Source organism: Physcomitrium patens, chromosome 15 (assembly GCF_059467195.1).
Source record: "Physcomitrium patens ecotype Gransden chromosome 15, ASM5946719v1, whole genome shotgun sequence".
Taxonomy (NCBI): domain Eukaryota; kingdom Viridiplantae; phylum Streptophyta; class Bryopsida; order Funariales; family Funariaceae; genus Physcomitrium; species Physcomitrium patens.
Window position 1 is genome coordinate 7,540,215 of NC_143424.1, and position 20,967 is coordinate 7,561,181.

The window sequence follows — 20,967 nt, forward strand, 5'->3', positions numbered from 1 at the left end:
TACAAATACACGTAAAGTCAAAATAATATCTAAAAAGCTTTTAAAAATCTTTTCAAAAAGATATTATAAAATTAATCTACTTTTACTTAGTTCTATCTATTCATATTACTTAGATAATAATTATAATAAATTTATATCCATGACATTATCTCCCTTTCTAAAAATGAGTGCCACGAGAAGTAATGATCATATGTTTAGGAAGTCTAATATCTGACAAATTATATTTGTAATGTACTTTGATCTTTGTTTCTTTTAAAGATAGTTGATAGGTCCTCTCAGCCATCAATCATATCCAATTCTAAGGCAAGAAGACTATCTTGTAATTTGATCATTATTGAAACCTTTGTAACTTCTTTGAATGAAAATATTTATGATACCATGAGGAATTGTATCCAAATCCAATAAAATCACCAAACATCAAGAGTCTCTTTTTAGATTTTGATATTAAATGCGTTGTATCTTACTATCTATTCAAAAAATAATATATTATTCTTAAAGGTCTTCATTTCTATTACATTGTCTTGAAGGTTGTAATAATCACAAGATCTCATCTGGTAAATTAACAAATGATGGTTCTTGAGTTGAATCAACTAAGTATTGGTTCTCTATCTCTTTAATGCCACAATTATACATAAATTATAAACAAGGATAGAAAGTTGAATGCAATTTATCGTAAATTGTATTTCTTTCATAGGAAAGGTTTGCTATCCTTCATCTTAATTTTGATGGATATTGTTGATAAAAAACTTTGATCTTCTCTATTACATTTGTAAGATTTTTTGTTGGCTTATATGTACTTTTGCTAATATCATATCCATGCTAATGAATAAGATATTCCAACCTAGGTCGATGCCCCCTTGAGTCTAAGATTTCTTCGACCTCAAATTTTTGATTATTATCTACTTTTATAGAAGGCGATGGTATTTGTCTTCTTTTTGATGTCAAGAAGGCAAGCCTCCTTGAAAGAATATAGGGTCTTTAATTACAAGTAGGTTGTAAAGAGCATAATATTACCTAAATGAAGTCAAATATGAAAAGTTAGTCAAAGGCTAAATACAAAATTTAGACTAATTTCTTTATTGTACCAAGATGTATCCAACTCCTTATTCAAATCTTAAATCCATACCTCATCTTATTAAAATACCTATAATTTACTTATTATTAATCTAATCTAAGAAAAGTTTAGCTTGTTAAGCTAAATTCAAGCTATAAACTTCAAATTATTAAAGTCCATAAATAAAATCTTGTGGAAATTAGAGCCAAATCAAGGAGAAAAAAACATTGGCCACTTGTTGCAATAGCTGCCTCAAAACCCTTGTATACAAATCAGCTTGGATTTCCCTCATTATAGCTCTTCTTCTTGTATATTAAGGCTTGTTGAAAAGCTGACAATGAGTTTTAGCTTCTTCTAAATTTTTAAAATTAAAAAAAAAAAAAATCCAGTAAATGGCATAGAAAGATCCAAAGTAGTCTTGAATTCGCCACCCAAAAAACTCTTGCAATTCCCTTCTCACAAATCTTTTGGTATCTCCCTCTTTATAGCTCTATTTTTTAGATAAAATAGCTTTTTAAAAAGCTAAAAATAAGATCCAATTTTTTTCAAAATTTCAAAATAATAAGAAGAAAATATAAGAAATGGCATAGAAATCCCTAACTAGTCTTAAATCTTGCCGCCCAAAAACTCCAACAACCCCCCTTTCACAAATTTGTATGGTTTTTCCTCGATATAGCTCCATTTCTTACATCCTATAACTTGTTGAAAAGATAACAAAATAATCTAACTTCTCTCAAAATTATAAAATAGGAAGAAGAAGAAAATACAAGAAATGGCATAGAAATACCTAACCAATCTTGAATCTCACTACCTGAAAACTCCAACAACCCTTAATTTTACAAATTTATATGGTTTTTCTTTGTCATAGCTCTATTTTTTGCGTGCTATAGCTTATTGAAAAGCTTAAAGTATGACCTAACTTCTTTTGAAATTTTAGAAAAAAAAAATTAAAATTGTATAAGTAGCCTTCAAAACTCCAAACAAGACTTGAATCTTGTCCTTCTTATTCCAAAAACTCTAGCGACTTCTCTTTTTCTTCTTTTTGACTCAGTCCCTTTCATTCTTTTTTCAAAATTAAAAAAACCTTGATGTCAAAAATTCTTACTCTTCACCTCCTTCCAATATCCCTCTTAAATCTTTATAGAGTTAGATATTTATAATACTTTTTAGATCAAATAATTCCCATAAGACATCAATTTCACATTCTAAATTCTATTCAAATTATAAATGTATTAATATTATGTTCTTTCTCTTTTTCCTATAAGTAAAATTAATTTTCCTCTAAATATCTTTGATGCACTTAAATTAAGTGCATCACAACACTGGAATATTTATTGTCTTATATGGCTCTAAAAGAGACACATGAAATATGAGATGGATTTTCATAGACTCCAATAGATGTAATTGATAAGCAACTAAATTGACTTGTTCACAAATAAGAAATGGTGTAAGACTATGATAATCCAACTTGTCATAAGGACAAATAGTTTTAATATTATGATAAAGTAATAATACCTTATCACCAATATGAAAATGAAGTTATTCCTTACAATAAGCATTTACATTGCTCTTTTACTATTTTAAGCCTCTTTAAGTTGTACTTTCAATATTCTATGTAGCTCAGATAAATACTTATCTAAATCTTTTGTCACAAGATTATCAACTTTTGAAATATCAAAAACATCAAGTCATGGATGATAATCATAATTAGTAAAAAAAAAGATGTTTGTTAGAAAAAAGAATGTACCATATTATTATAAGAAACTTCTATAAAATCCACGAAAAAATATTTTAAAGAAAAATTAGGGTATTTATCTAGGTAGAATCCACTATGGAACCTTCTAAAAGGAATTTAGGACAATTATTTAAGTGGAATCCATCATTTAGGAACATTCTATAAAATTGAGGGTGATTGAACAAGTATAAATAAGACTGACTAAGGCCTTTTGAGAGAGCTGATTAGATATGGCTTTAGACCTTCTTTCTTAGTAAAGTTTGATTTTGCATCTTTTTATTTAGTTCTATTTTATTTTATTTCTATTTGTAGAGTTTTGTCTTTCATGTCTTATTTTATTTAATTTTCTTTAATTTTGTTCTGGTCTATTTGTCCTATTTTGTGATGAATTTTTATATTGCTATGGATTAAAAGAATCTTAGACTCTCAAAATAGATTGATCTTATTTCATTGGTATCAAATCAACTATTAGATTATTCTTTGATAATGTGTCAATAGCCATCATTTAATTTGAAGTCAATTATTATGGTCATATTGAATACTATGTTGTGGCTACAATGAGCTATTCTTAAAAAATCAACCAAAAGATTAAAAGACATTACAATAGTGGAGTCTAATAAGGAAATTACAACATGGAAGATATGATAGAGCAATCCTAGATGGAGGCTCAAATATAGTACCTCTTAAGCCAGATAGCTACTTTGTAAGGACAAATAGAAGCCTCAAGGACAAGAAAGTTAACATCTTCTAGGCTAAAATTGAGTAAGTCTAGTAGATACTATAGAACTTCAAGACAAGAAGATGTATGTCAATGGCTCTTAAATATATGACAATACATCTAACTATCTGAGGTAAATATTATTGAAGGAATTATGTATGCAGCCACCTATTTGAGATATGCGATAGCCATTTGGTAGCAACATCAAGTATAAAGTTATAGAGCTCAAGGTTGATTTTGTGATTAAAAGGAGTTTGAGATTGAATTTAGGAATTAATTTTGGCCCATCAATGCAGAAAAAATAGCACATGATTAATTGACAAAACTTATAGAATCTAATTTGGTGCAAGATTATGTCTCTTGATTTAAGTTCTTATGTCTCTAAATTGACAATGTTTCAAATGTAGAAATAATAGATTGATTTCTACGAGATTTGAAATGTGGAGTTGAGCAAAAGGTAGAATTAAAGGATCTACGAATATTTGAAGAGGCAATTATAATTACAAAGAAGATTGATGCTATAGATTTTAGAAATTGTAGGACACAATCTAAAGCATGAAATCATATACTATGATTTAATATTATGATAGTATAATCAATGCCAATGGAAATTGATGTCCTACAAGAATCAATGATACTACAAAGATGACAAATATTGGTTTAAAAGAGATTGTATTTTTATTGTTGGGAGCTAAGCCATGAGATTGGAGATTGTCCCAAACATCAAAATTCAATGTCCAATAAAATAAAGAAAGTTTATTATCTCAAGACTCACTAAGTTGATCATGAAATAGAGTAGAAAAATGAGGGTTTCTAATAAAGGTACCAAAGGCCAATATTAGAGATAGCTATTATCTCTCAGAGAAAAATGATATGACCTTGGATAATTATAAAAAGACTCAACTGGTGCATCTAATAGGACTACTTAGAAGACAACGATGTTAAGTCTTTGTGGATTGTAGATCTACAAGAAATTATATCTCGATTGAAATTATCAATTGACTTAAGATTAAAACTAAGGTAATTAAGAGACGAAGTATATATCTTGTAGATGACCGATGTCGTATTACGTGCTTTTTTGCTCGAGAATGCGTCGGGCATCTGGCTGTAGAAGATAGTATGGAGATTCGCCAATAGTCAAGCAATCTATCAGTTTTTGACTGTTGGAAAATAAACGACTGCAAGAATATACCATAAATCTATACGGATGCCCTTCGACTGCTTGTCGAAGTCCTTTTTGCCCCAGCCTGTAGGTCTCTAGACGTTACAGAGAACCCCGAACCACCCAATCTGTTAATCTCCGATACCACTTTGTACTTACGAGCTTGTATCCACTGACTGTCTTGTTAGATTAACCCAATAAATTTCATTCACTCCACATACTCAATCCTATAGACACCCTTTTAATCCTTCAATCACAGACATAATTCGATTTTACAAAACAGTCAAGAGTAATCAAATCCACTTCATTAAAAATCTCGATTCACCATTACAACATTGACTTCAGCAACGATTGCCTCAGTCTTCCTAAAACTCTATGAAGAAGAAAAATCCAATTCTCCGTCTTTTCTTCTCCGACCCGAAGCATGAAGCTCTTTTTCAATCCCCTTGATCTTCAAAAACCTCCCATGAAAACGAACTAGTAACCTTGAAAAGAGCTTGAAGCTAGCTCCTCGATCCAAAATCCCCCCCCCCCCTTGATCTCATTCTCCCTTTAACCTTATCCTCTGAATTTCTTCAATCTTCCGTCTTGGATCCGGAATTGGCTCCCATCGTCAGAGCTTAGATCCGAAATTGACTCCCGTTGTCAGAGCTTTCGAAACGACACAGAGAATAAGATGCCCGTAGTAACTTGGATTTTTCCGTAATTAGACTGTATTGGGTTGGCCGACCAATTCAGGTCTCATATTAGATAAGAGTCCAGTAGTAAGACCCGGATTTCTCCATAATTAGACTGCATTGGGTTGCCCGACCAATGCAGGTCTCATATTGGGTACGATGCCCGTAGTAACCTGGATGTTCTCGTAATTAGACTGCATATGGTTGCTCGACCAATGCAGGTCTCATATTGGGTAAGATGCCCGTAGTAACCTGGATGTTCCCGTAACTAGATTGCATTGGGTTGCCCGACCAATGCAGGTCTCATATTGGGTAAGAGGACCCGAATTGGATTCTTGAAATTGGATCCAATTGGCTCTTCGAACCAAGCTCACCCGTCGCATGAATTGGTCCTTTCTCTTCATGTTGACTCCCGTTATTGGAATCGAACGGAGCATTTCAGTATGCCATGGCTGACTGTAACGGGGTGACTGAACCTGACCACTCAGTATTTGCACTGGAGTTGGTCGTTGCTCCCAATATTCGAGGTAACATAATATTAATAAAAGTCTCCTTTTTTTATATTTTCACGGTATACTCGTATTACAACACGACATCCACCCCCTCTGAACCTGTGCATCCTCCGATATGCACCAATTTACCCAATTGCTGTTTGATTCAGAATATATCTTCTACGTCTTTGGCCAATTCGTCTTCGTCACCTTCATTATCCAAATCACTTTCATCTTCTTGCTGTGGAATCTCTATACTTTCATTAAGGTCTTCCATATTCATCTCTGCGTATCTTCGTTTAAATATTTTTACTAGCTTCCCTGCAATTGGTATTTTCAATTTTGTACCATCCAACTCCCGTAACGAGTAAGTCGCATTATCATGAACTGTTGTTACTACATATGGTCCAAACCAACGTTTTAAAAATTTCCGCAAAGTACTATGTTGATTATCCAGACTATTGTCATAAACAAATACCCAGTCACCTTCCTCGATTGCTTTTGGTCTCAATCGATGTTGCTTATCGAATCGCGCCTTGTTTTGTAACCTTGCTCTTTTTAACCTTTCCAATGCTATCCGGACATCTTCCGTTCTTTGCTCCAATTGTCGAATCCTAATAGCCAAAAGTTCTTCTCTTGTCAATCTATCTTCCCATGGTAGCATACTCCAAGTAAATACCTTTTCTTCAATCGACATAATTGGTTTTTGACCTGTCATAAGTTCTACTGGCATATATTATGTCACCGAACTATGTGTAGTTCGATCAACCCATAATGCAAATGACAATAGCCGTGGCCACTCTTTAACCTTCCCATTACAAGCTTTAACCAATGCTTTCACAATCGGCGGGTGACCGCGTTCGCTTTTTGCATTCCCTTCCGGATTATAAGCAGTAGTCAGTGATAGTTTAACTCCACATCTTTCAAAGAACTTACGAGCTTCTTGTCCATTTAATTCTCCACGATCTGCAGTGATTTTTCCTACGCACCCGTAACGGCAAATGACATCTTCAAGCAAAAACCTATAAATCCCCTCTATAGATTTTGTCCTCAATGCTCTTCCTTCTACTTGCTTTGATAAATCTTCACGAGCTAAAACCAAATATCTCATCTGCCATAACCCAACCGACATAATAACCAAATCAACAACCCTTTTAAAATGAATAGCCAGAGGATACGTAGGATGAAGACCATCTCGATGTCGGATATTAGAATACAATTGACAGATTTCACATGACTCTACAAATGAGAGCACATCTCGATATATATTTTTCCACCAATATCGTTCCTTGAGTTTAGCAAAAGTAGCCTAGATTCTTCTATGCCCTGCCCATAAACTATCGTGAAATTCCTTTAATAATTTTAGTCTTTCTTCCTTTTTGCCTATCATTCATTGTGGCATCCCAATTCCTTTCTTCGATCTCTTCCATAAGAATCCATCTCGAAGTAAAAATCCATATGCTTTTTTTCTTATTTGTTTGAATTTTTCTGTAGACCAATTCCCCTGCTTAGTCAAGATATTCAAGTAATGACCAATATCCAATAATTCTCCTTCATAAGATTCTTCAAGAAATAGCTTGTCTTCTCTGTTGAGATTTGATATTGAATAGAATTTCTATCCGACGTCATCAATGTCTTCAATCATTTCGTCCTCCCTCTTGTATCTTGCTCGAGATAGCATGTTTGCTACTAAATTGTCCTTCTCAGTAATATGCTTAAATTCTGGATTTAGTGACTTAATATAAGCAATCCATCTTAACATTGCAATATCTGGCATTGAACATTTAATAATCATTCCAAGCAATGGCAAGCAATCTATTTTAATTACTACTACTGCCCCAATCAAATAGTCCTTTTCAGCTTTCATAGCCGAAACGACTCCCCAAAGTTCTCTTTTGACTTGCGAATATGCACGCTGATGAATACTTAAAACTTTAGCCCCAAATCGAATTGCAAATCTACTCCCATTTGAATCATCTTGATCCACAGCCCATCCAATGGCAATTGGACTAGCGTCCACAGTAAGAATCACTGGTCTATTGCACTTATAATCAACCTTCCTCAATATTGGAGGTGACATCAATAATTTCTTCAATCTTTGCATTGCCTGAATATGCCTTTCTTTCCATTCAAATCGGTAACCCTTGCGTAACAGTTCATATAATGGATCCGCTATGTGAGCAAAATGAGGGATCCAGATTCGATAAAATACACATGCACCCAAAAATCTACGAATCTCTGTTAAAGAATCACAATCCTCTTTCATCCTTCCAATTGCACCAACTTTAGTTGGATCTGGTTTTCTTCCGTAAGATCCACATAAATGTCCAACAATCACAACCTCTCGTACTCCAAATACGGACTTCATACCTGATAATGTAAGATGAACTTCTCCAAGCTGAGTTAAAATCTTTTCACAATCTTGTATATGATCAACAACATATCTGCGACACCCCCTCGTATCTAAAGTTTCATCCTTGTCTCCTTCTCTGCATGCTTTTATAGGAACATCATCCAGAAAATGTATAGTCTTTTCCGGAATAAAATCTCTCAATACCTTATTCATCCCATTCATCATATGCACAACTGAGTTGGTCGCGCCTTGAGGAAGAGTGCACATTGTAACCAATCCAAGCGGTGTCCTCATCGTTGTCATATCTCTACTTCCTTCGCCAAGTTGAAATTGATCATAACCTGAATACAAATCATCCATTGAATAGATCGCCCTTCTAGCAAACGCCTCAGCAAATTCATCCACAATAGGTCCAATTCCTGCATTCCTCACAGTTACTGTATTCACCGGTTGCATATCTTGAATAAACCGTAGTGACCCATTCTTCTTAGGTACCGTAAACCATCGACTAGAATACAGCGCAAATGAAGGTTCCAATATTTTCATCTTTATCTTTTCTTTCAATAGTTCCACCAATTTAGGTAAATGTGCCCTCGGTACTGGAATCGGTCTTAGATTCCAAGGTACATGCGGTACAGTGAAGATAACCATAGGTGTTATAATATTTGGATCCACACACCCAATTTCATGAGATTCAAAAGCAAACGATCTACCTTGTTTAGCCAACATCTTTTTGAAGCAAGTAATTTCCTTCGGCAATAAAGAACCATCAGAATCAATCTTCAATTCATCAAAAGTCTCTTTAGTAAATTAGTGTCCAATACTCATTGGATCTCTTAAACTTGCTTCTTTTGATGCTTCTCCCATTTGTTCTTTAGAATCTTCTGGTAATGGTCTGGCAACAGGCTTTACCTTCTTATCTGCCGTTTTATATCTTGTCTCTACAGTGACTTCTGGTGCTTGAAAAGATTCAAGTATGGTATAAACCTCTCTTGAATGAATCTCAACAATCTTATCATTATCGCCTAACCCAATAGATGTAATCAATTCGAATGAATCTTTCAGTCCATTTTCTTCATAAACACCTAAAATCCTCTCATTATCTTACAATGTACCTATTTTGCATAATTGTCCTTCAATATCATATAATCTTTTTCTTTCTTTTCTTTTAAAATCATCAACTTTGTTATACATAATATTTCTATTCTCGAATATACCAATAAAACTCGCATCAAAGGCACCTTCATCTCGCTAGAGTACCTCCTCTTTTGTACCTCTATAATCTCGTTTACAGTGGTACCTTCTCAAAATCCTTAAATCCTTCAACAATCTTTGGCAATGGTTTCTCCCTCAACCTATCTCGATTCCGTTCATGGTTAGGAGGTACTGTTAGAAATTGTACAGCTTTCCTCCCATCCTCACTACGTACCTTTGCATAAGCAGAACCATTGTCAAGTACTTTTGTTTCCATCCGTGTTGCTATAATATAAGGTTGTCCTAAGATCAACGGATAAGACGTTGTATCTTGAACAAAGAAATGTTGCTCCGTCGCAACATCCCCAATCCAAATTTTGACATCTAGACAAGCTCCATATAATTCGCCCCATGTGTTATTAGCTGCTCGAATTGTCCATCCATGTTCCATATCAATTGGCCATTTTTGCTTCTTATAAAGACCTTTAGACATGAGATTTATTTCAGAACCATGGTCGACTAAAGCAACTATTGGTTCTTCTATATCTCCTACTTTCACCAATACCTCAGTAGTTGCCCTTGCCCAATGCTTTCGAGTATAATGGCTCAAAGTTCCCATTTCCTTGTCACTAGAATCTTCTAAATGCACTCGTTGATTATACCCATTCTTTTCATTTGTTGCTTGCTTGTAACCAATATCAACCTCTTCTTCATCTTTATATATTCTTGCATCAATAGCATGACTCATTCCAGTTTCGCCCATTAATTGCCTCTTTCGCTTAATGCTGTCAATGATGATATCATGAAACTCCTTCTTTGCAATTCCCAAGACTTCTTTCAATGTGAATTCCACCTTAGCATTTAATATACGTTCTTCCAACACTCCTTTCAAATTTGTTGCCGCTTCAATGTCAGAAAGTAGTTTATAAGCAATTGATTTGCCCTTATCTTTTGTCTCCTTTGTTTTTTCTCTCAATGATGCTGAGGTATCCTTTACAGGCAATTCTTGTGAAGCTGCCTCCCGAGCCTTGTCTCCTCAAGTTTACCTCTTAGAAGAATTTCCTTCTCTAATATCATCAAAATTTTCTCGTCTCTTTTCTTCCATCAAAGCTTCATGTTGGCTCTTAGCAATATATGCATGAACTGAAAGAGACTCAACAAGATTCTCCCAACCTGTTCTACCTCGTATTGTAGCTGCAGTCCTCAATAACGCTTCTCGAGGTAATTTTTCTTCTTGCATTGTAGAAACGGCAGAAGCCCAAAACTCACTAGTTTTCGTACTTCCACCAATTTCATCATCTACTCTAGCACCATAACTTGCTCTTTCTCGTGTTGCTGTTTCATGCTCTTTTAGGTAATCTTGAACTAATGCTCTCATTCTTCCCTTGCCAAAATTGGTTTGAAGAAGATCATTTCTATTTTTCAATGCTATCTTCCCATCTTTCCAGCAAATAATTCCCTGTTGTATCATATTATTAAATTCATTGCAATCTTTTCTAGTGTGTGAAGCATCATCACACCAAATGCATCTTTGTACATATCCTTATTTTGAAATATTCTTTGAATTGTTCGTAGAAGTATTCTCTTCAAGTCTTGCCAATTTTATTTGAAGATCTCGCATTCCTCGTATAATTTCTTCCATCCCCATATCTGCTTTCTTTGATAAGGATGTCAAAGGTTGAACTGTAGGCATTGTTGGTGGTGTTGTACGTACTGGAGCTTTGGGTGCTTGTACTGTTTTCTGAATATTGCTCCTATCCTTCCTCCTTTCTTTTTTTGTAAGCAACCCCACCGCATCTTCAACGTTCTTCCACTTTGTTGTCAATCCTTCATCTTCTTCTTTGTCTTCAAGAAGAAGTTCTAATTTCCCTTGCAATTCTCCATGAGCAGCTTGAAGAAATAGATCAACTTTGTTCGGCTCCAATGTCAATTTTTCTACCTTCGACACTGAGAGTACTGCCTCTCAAATTCCCTTAGTAGCTCTGTTGCTTGCAAATTCTTATTGGGCCGTTCAATCCATTCTAGAAACAACTTCTTAGTAACGCGATCAGCATCTTCCAAGAAATATTCGTCTTTCAATGCATGTGAAAAAACCTCCCATGAATTTCCATAACGATCCGTAATCGATGTAATGTGGTCTCTTATCTCCGGTATCGTGGCAAGTCCAAATAGTGCAACCATTTTCTTCTCAGAAACCCGATTTAATTCCATTTCACGAACATAACATCTTAAATACCTTGAAATATTCCTCCCATCAAATTGATCAATTTTATTGACCATTGCTTGCAATGCTTTGGTTGCCAAAGCTTCCTTTCAATCATTGCTTTGCTGTTGCTGCATTGATAATGAGAAGGCTTGAAACATACTAGCAATAGACGGATCCATGTGCATACCTTGTCCTTTAAAAGACTCCCCACCAAAAACTCCTCCCAAAAATCCTTCAAAATTTTTATTTTCGTTTTCCATAAAATAAAGATAAAATCAACCGAAATCCAATACCTTCTACCTCAAGCTTTCACGTCGGGTTCACCACTTTTATCGTATTATGTGCTTTCCTGCTCGAGAACGTGCCGGGCGTCTGGCTGTAGAAGGTAGTATGGAGATTCGCCAATACTCAAGCAGTCTATCTGTTTTTGACTATTGGAATATAAACCACTGCAAGAATACACTATAAATCTATACGAATGCCCTTCGACTGCTTGTTGAAGTCCTTTTTGCCCCAGCCGATAGGTCTCTAGACGTTACAGAGAACCCCGAACAACCCAATCTGTTAATATCCGATACCGCTTTGTACTTACGATCTTGTATCCACTGACTGTCTTGTTAGATTAACCCAATAAATTTCATTCACTCCACATACTCAATCCTATAGACACTCTTTTAATTCTTCAATCACAGACGTAACTCGATTTTATAAAACAGTCAAGAGTAATCAAACCCACTTCATTAAAAATCTCAATTCACCATTACAACATTGACTTCAGCAACGATTGCCTCAGTCTTCCTAAAACTCTATGAAGAAGAAAAATCCAATTCTTCTTCTTTTCTTCCCCGACCCGAAGCATGAAGCTCCTCTCCAATCCCATTGATCTTCAAAAACCTCCCATGAAAACGAACTAGTAACCTTGAAAAGAGCTTGAAGCTAGCTCCTCGATCCAAAAAAAAACCCCCCCCTCCCTTGATCTCATTCTCTCTTTAACCTTATCCTCGGAATTTCTTCAATCTTCCGTCTTAGATCCAGAATTGGCTTCCATCGTCAGAGCTTAGATCCGAAATTGACTCCCATCGTCAGAGCTTTCGAAACGGCATAGAGAATAAGACAGCTTGAAACAGAATCGAAACCCCATACTCGGATCCACATTGAGTCGTCCGACCAATTCAGGTCTCACATTGGGTAAGATGCCCGTAGTAACTTGGATTTTCTCGTAATTAGACTGCATTGGGTTGGCCGACCAATTCAGGTCTCATATTAGATAAGAGTCTAGTAGTAAGACCCGGATTTCCCCGTAATTAGACTGCATTGGGTTGCCCGACCAATATAGGTCTCATATTAGGTACGATGCCCGTAGTAACCTGGATGTTCCCGTAATTAGACTGCATTGGGTTGCCCGACCAATGCAGGTCTCATATTGGGTAAGATGTCCGTAGTAACTTGGATGTTCCCGTAACTAGATTGCATTGGGTTGCCCGACCAATGCAGGTCTCATATTGGGTAAGAGGACCCAGATTGGATTCTTGAAATTGGATCCAATTGGCTCTTCAAACCAGGCTCATCCGTCGCGTGAATTGGTCCTTTCTCTTCATGCTGACTCCCGTTATTGGAATCGAATGGAGCATTTCAGTATGCCCCGGCTGACTGTAACGAGGTGATTGAACCTGACCACTCAGTATTTGCACTCGAGTTGGTCGTTGCTCCCAATATTCGAGGTAATTGAATATTAATAAAAGTCCCCTTTTTTTTATATTTTCACGATATACTCGTGTTATAACACGACACCGAGAGAATATATTAAGTGAAATATGTGAAGAAGAAATCTTGACATTGAATAATACTTATGTTCTAAGAAAGAGGTTTAAGGTGATATAGCTAAGATATGATGTTATTCTTGATATGTTATGGCTAGAGGTAGAAAATAAGCAAGTTGATTGAGTAGCAAGAACAATCTCTTTCAAAGCTGGTAGATGCAAGGTGTCTCTTTATACCTCTATATCAAGTGAAGAGAAAAAACATTCTACAACTAAAAACTTACTCGTAGGGATGATCTTTAAGAAGAAACAAATATAACATAAGTAACCGGTATATACGGTGGTTCCAAATCTTTCATTAGTGGTGGAAAAGACAACCAAAGGAATAGAATGGGCAGAACAATTCATATAAAAATATCAAGTTGTTTTTTCAATTGACCTACCTAGTGGCATGCCTCTTGATTAAGGTATTTCCTTTCAAATAGAACTTTGCTTAGAGAAAAACAACAAGTTAGCTAATTTATTATCAAGCATCAAATGAACTTAAAGAGCTGCAAAAATATTAGACAAACTCTAAGAAAAGGACTTGATTCAAAAAAATACATCACCATGGAGAGCACATGTACTCTTTGTACCTAAGAAAGATGGTGGACTTTAACTTTGCAATGACTATTAAGGCTTCAATAAACAGATTATTAAAAATGGATATCCACTTCTACGTTGTTGTGTTGTGGTTTGGCTACCATGTAAAAATAATGTGATTATGTATTTAATATATAATTTACTTAACAACATGGTGAGAGCCATGTTACTGGATTTTAGTTGGTTATAGAATGTGGTTAAATTACCACTTTAAAAGGAGGTTGTTTAAAAAGATTATCATTAGAATTTGTATAACTTTATTTTCTTTCGATAGAAGCTTTTGAGATTGATTTTTTTGGTAGTAACTTTAAATATTTAGAAACACCTTTATTAGACATTGGTGACCCTTGAAGTCTTAATTTGATTCTTTAATTTGGTGTTTAAGGCATATATTGAATAAATCTTGTAAAAAAAAGAATTGGAGAGGAATTTTAGTAATAAAAAGAGAATTTAGGGCATCCATATAGATGAATGGAGATGGATGATGAAAATCTCCATTCCTATTGGTCAAAAATCATGACCAATGGACTTTGAGGAGGTTGTTCGAGGCCATATTAAAGATTAGGGTTAGTTTTTTGGGACCATTTAAACTTTAAAGAATAAGATTAGAGAGCTCAGATTTTTGGCTATGATTTTGATACAAATTTTATATGATTTGGAGTTTATATGAAGCAGATATAGGTGCTCAAAGCTAAGGTGTTGATTTAGGAGCTATTGTCACTCTTTTTGACATAATGCATGTGTACAAAAAGCAATTGAAGATCGGCAACTACAATTGGAGAGAACACTTTTGCAGCTATCTTTTTTGCATACTGCTTGCTAGATTCCAAGTTAAAATAAAGGAGATATTAGATTTTGAAGTCAATACATGCAATCTAAGGGTAATAAGTAACTCGATTTACTAGTGGTTGTTTCTTGAACTATATCTTGAGCAATTTGATAAGATTTTGGCTCAAAATTTCAGGAAATGTATATGTTCATGTTAAAAAAATTTATACATAATTTTGATGGTCTTTAAATATTGGATTCTTGAGATATTAAGAAAATAGTTTTTAGGTGCTTATAAATTAGGGTTTAGAGCATCTGATAGGGTTTCTTAGATGCCAAAAGATCGGTTGTGAATTTGTAATTGTTTTTTTTTTTAATAAAATTTAAGGATGAATCCTACCTGTTTTATAAATTTGAGACAAATTGAACTGTTAGATCAAGTGTTATGAATTTATAAAGTTCAAGAAGAGAAAATCCTTTGCAGAAAAAATATGTTTTGAAGGGATTTTGTTATATTTTGAATTGTATAGAAAATAAAGGAGTTTTGGAAGTTAAGACAAGATATATATAAAAGTTTAAGCTAAACTCTCTATAGCTACATACCTAGTATATTCTCAGATAGTAAATCACGTGATACAACAATGGTGCCAAAATAAATTGGAATATCTTGTCTATTGGCTTGAATATGATATTAATGAATGGACATAAGAGCCAATAAAGAATCTTGGAAATGTAGCAAAGGCAATAGAGGCTTTTCATTGATGACATCTATCTAAATCAAGATGAAGAATAATTAATCTTTGCTATAAAAGAAATAAGATTCTAATAAGAATTTATTCTATCTTCTATCTTTCTTTGTAGTTTTTGTATATTTTTGATGATAAGGAGATGGAGAATCAATAACTAGTAAATTCAACTTAAGAGCTTTTATTTTCAAATTTATCATATAAGATATTGTGATTGTTACAACCTTAAAGATAAAAAAACTGAGATAAAGATTCTTAAGAATGACATGTCCTTCCTCAAATAAATGGCGAGATACAACGTATTTGGTATCACAACCTTGGAAGAAACTCTTGATGTTTAGTGATTTTATTAGAGGTAGGAACAACTCTTGATGGTATTCTAAATATTTTATTTGAAAGAAGTTACGAAGGCTTCAACAACAACCAAATAACAAGATGGTCTTTCCATCCTAGTATGGAATGCTATCGATGGTTGAGAGGGCCTATCAACTATCTTCAAAGAGAACAAAGATTGAAATATGTGATAAATATAATTCACCATATTTTAAATTTCTTCAATATATGAAGATCGCTCCTTGTTGAAGTCATGCCTAGAAAGGAGGTAGTATCACGGACATACATGTAAACCAATAATTACTTATATGATTTAGATAATAGTAAGTAAAAGTACGTCAATTCCATAATATCTTCTATAGAAGCTTCTTAAAAGCTTTATGGATGTTGCTTTGATTTTATAGGTATTTTTAATTGACTTTTTAGATTAAAAATATGATCAATAAGTTGGCCATATGCCACACATGTTAGTAGCTTGAAAAAAAAGCTAACTATGTGGCCCACATATAGAAAACTTGCCTTGTAAGTTAAGACATATGTCTTGCAAAGTCAACACATATTAGAGGTCCTATAGAACATTGCCATATAGCTCCTAATTAGATAGTATATATAGAGGTAAGAATAAAGCCGTCTTCATTCTTCTCAATTCTTTTCTTGCTTCTAGTCTAGATTTAAGAATTTCTAGTTTTTTTGTCATTTGGTAGTAGCCATTCTAATTATCTTTTAATATACATACTAATTTATTGTTATTTTGCCACTTTTCTTTTGACACATATTTTCCAAGTTTATGCATCTTCTTCCTATTTATGTTCTTGACAAGACCACACGTTGTCAATCTTGTAAGATTCGATCGATTATTTCCACTTCCAAATTATTACCTATTTGAAGACATATAGAATTGAATTGGAAGACATAATCTTACACCGATCTAGATTGTATAAGATTTGTTACTTGATTGCATGCTATCTTTCTCATATTACTGGACCAAAATTGATTCTTAAACTCAGTCTCAAATTCCTCTGAATTCCAAACTCTGCCTTAAGCTTCAGAATTTTTAACTCAATGTGGCCACAAAATGGCTACCGTATCTTTCAAATAGGTCGCTACATATATAAATCCTTCAACATTATTTATTCCAAATAGTTACAAATATTATTGCATATTAAAGAAATATTGACATACATCTTTTTTTCTTAAAGTTCAAAAATATGTACTAACCTTACTCAATTTTAGTCCAGCAGATATCGACTTCATTGTCTATAAAGCTTATATTTGTCCTTGTAAAGTAGCTATGTGGCCTAAAAAATCTTGTTTTTGAGCCTCTATGTGGGATTGCACTACCATATCTTCTATGTTGTAATTTTTTTACTAGTTCCCACTATTAAAATGTCATTTCATGTTGTGATTGATTTTTTAAAAGTAGCTTGTGGTAGCATCAAAATAATATTTAATATGTCCACAACAATGAACATTGGACTAGATAATACCTATTGATACACTACTAAAAAAATAATATAATACTAGCTCAAATATCAATGAAATAGGACCGGTCTATTTCAAGTGAGCAAGAGCCTTCTAATCATTACCAACACAAAACCTCATCACAAGGTAGGACAAACTAGACTAAAAAAAGATTGAATAGAATTAAATAAAATGACATAAGAAAGATAAAATTGAGCAAATAGAACTAAAATAAAACAAACCAAAACATGAAGATACAAAATCCAATTATATTATGTAAAAAGGTCAGAAGCCATACTTGATCAAATGTCCCAAAAGGCCCTAGCCAGTCCTATTTATACTTTTTTCTACTACCTTGGAATTTATAGAACATTCCTAGATGGTAGATCCCACTTAGATAATTGCTTTAAATTCCTTTAAGAAGATTCTATGATGGCCCTACCTAGATAACCATCTTATATTCTTTTTAGAATGTTCCACGGTGGTATCAAGGACATTAACAAGAAGAAGATGCATAAACTTGAAAAATCTATGTCAAAAGAAAAGTGGCAAAATCACAATAAAGTAATATGTATATTAAAAAAAAATTAGAGTGGCTATTGCCAAATAACAAAGAAACTAAAAACTCTTAAATCTAGACTAGAAATAAGAAAAGAGTTGACAAGTGTAAAGAGGGCTTCACTCTTGCCTCTATATATACTATCTAATTAGGAGCTATGTGGCGATGTTCTATAAGACCTCTAATATGTGTAGACTTTGTAAGACACATACCTTAGCTTACAAGGCAAGTTTTCTACGTGTAAGCTACATAGTTAGCTTATTCTTCAAGCTATCAATATGTGTAGCATATGGCCAACTTATTGATCATATTTTTAATCTAAAAAGTCAATTAAAGACATCTATAAAATCAAAGCAATATCTATAAAGCTTCTAAAAAGCTACTTGTCAAGGACAAGATTTTGATAAAAAAAAAATAAACAAGTGAGACTTTTCTTAAAGAAAGATAATAAAATAGAAATAACTAAATGTAATTATTAAGAAAGAAACAGGAATGGCTATTACCAAAAGACAAGAAAACTAGAGACTCTGAAAACTAGACTAGAAGCAAGAAAGGAGTTGACAAGAGTGAAGAAGGCTTCACTCTTGCCTCTATATATACTATCTACCAAAGAGCTACATGGCGATGTTCTATAAGACATCCAAAAATATGTTGACTTTGCACAACATGTATCTTAACTTGCAAGGCAAATTTTTTATATAGGCACTACATATTTACCTTGTTCCACAAGCTACCAACATGTGTGGTATGTGATTAACTTGTTGACTAAGTTTCTAACCTATTAATTAAGTATAAATACATAGAAAGTAAAAATAACCTCTATAAAGCTTCTAAGAAGCTATTCTAGAAGATATTATGAAATTAATCTACTTTTACATATTTCTACCTATTCATATTTTCTAGGTAATAATTATAATAAATATATGTCCATAATATTATCCTCTCTTTTAGGGACGAGTTCCATGAGGAGCGGTGATCACATGTCAAAGAAGTCTAAGATGCGGCGAATTGTATTTGCCACATACTCTGATCTTTGTTCTCTTTGAAGATGATTGATATGTCTTAATATCTCTCTTATACCTTATTATTATGCGGATAACTATTGGTAATATAAGACCTTCGAAGAATGTGATCAAGTATTACTTTTCAATCCCAACTTACAACTTTTTACATCAACCTAAATCTTTAAAGTAGCACCTCAATAGCTTAGTTCTTTCATCATTTTTGAAGTGATTTTTGAGGTCACATACGGCCTTCAGCTTTCGCCACATATTTGGATCCATTCAATTTTTTATATTTTACAATTGAAGGAATTTCATATCGAGTCAAATTTATTTTACGAATCAATACTAACTACTACTACCACTAGTTGTAATTGATGATCAATAAGAATATTAAGTAGATAGTATTTTGGAATATCGTAACCTTTGTTTTGGCAATGGATGTTTATAATTTTAATATAAAATTCTTTAGAAAGGTTATCTCATCTATGATACAATGTGGAAATCTATACAGAACCTCAACCTTTGCCAAGAGATAATTTAGAAATACTATAGAGAGCAAAACGAGGACGTTCTGTATTTGTGGAGGAGAATTTACAATAACAAGGTATAAATAAGATATTTGTATTATTGATACTTAGGATTAGATAGTTGAAATCATATTTGAAAAATTTTGAAAGTTTTTAGAGTTGAGGCTAGGTTAGTGGATTATGCAAGATCCATCGTAGAATATTTTAGAAAGAGCTTAGGAAAATTATCTAGGTAGAATCCACCATAGAACCTTTTAGAAGGAATTTAGGACAGTTATCTAAATGAGATCCACCATATAGGAACATTCTTTAAAATCTAGGGTGATAGAATAAATATAATTATAATTGGCTAGGGCCTTTTGAAAGAAATAAAGAGGTATGGCTTTGGACCTTCTCTCTTAGTAAATTTTGATTTTGCATCTTTTTGTTCATTTCTTCTTTTGTTCAAATTTCCATTTACACAATTTTGTCTTTCGTGTCATATTTTGTTTAATTTTGTTCAATTTTATTTTGATCCATTTGTCCTACTTTGTCATGAGATTTTATATTGCTATGGATTAAAAGAGTCTTAGACTTTCAAGATAGAGTGATCTTGTTTCATTACCAATTGCAAAAGAATTATCCAATCATCTTATTGATAGTTGATGGTGTATCTAAAATACTGCTCCAAAACTTGATTTACATGCTCTATTTGTCCATTAGTTTAATGGTGGAAAGCTAAAGTTAGTTTTTTATCCACTTTTAGAATCTTGAAAAGCATTCTCCAAAATCTTGATATAAATTGAGTTTTCCTATCTGATACAATATCCTTAAGTAATTCATAATAGTAATAGATGTTATCAAAGAAAAGCTTGGCTGTTTCTTCACTTGTGATAGATTTGATACATATTATAAAATTATATATAAGCATCCTTCAAAATAGAGTAGATTGTCTTTAAACTTGAACTTGAAAGCATCATGAGACTTAAAAGAAGAGTTCTTGATATCATTAATAAGAAGATCATGGTGTCGTAATATGTGAAGTCTTGCTTGAGAATGCTCTGGGCACTTGGCTATGGAAGGTAGAATGGAAATTACAACAATAAAATCCTAACTCTAATAGAATACTAACTAAACTCTATTTAGACCATAATAATGCTAAACAAACTTTAATCAAATTTAAAGAAACCTCAAAGGAATTACAAAGAAATAATAAGAAATCTTAAAGAAATATATCTCAAATACATCTCAATTCAATCTTAATCTAATCCTAGTTAAAATCCTATTGAATTTCATTCAAATTTTAGGCCAAAAACTAACTAAATCTTAAATCCTAAATAAATCCTAATTAAATTCTAAACCCTAAATCAAACCCTAATCAAATCCTAAATCCTAAATAAAATCCTAACTAAATCTTTAATTCTAAATCAAATCCTAACCAAATCCTAAACCAAATCCTAAATCCTAAATCAAATCCTAGTAATTCATACAACAGATTTAAACCTCAATTATTAATAAATAAATATTGATCTTAATTCAAAATTTGTATGCTTTTTAAAAATTAAGTTAAAAACAAACACAAAAAATTTGAAAAGGAT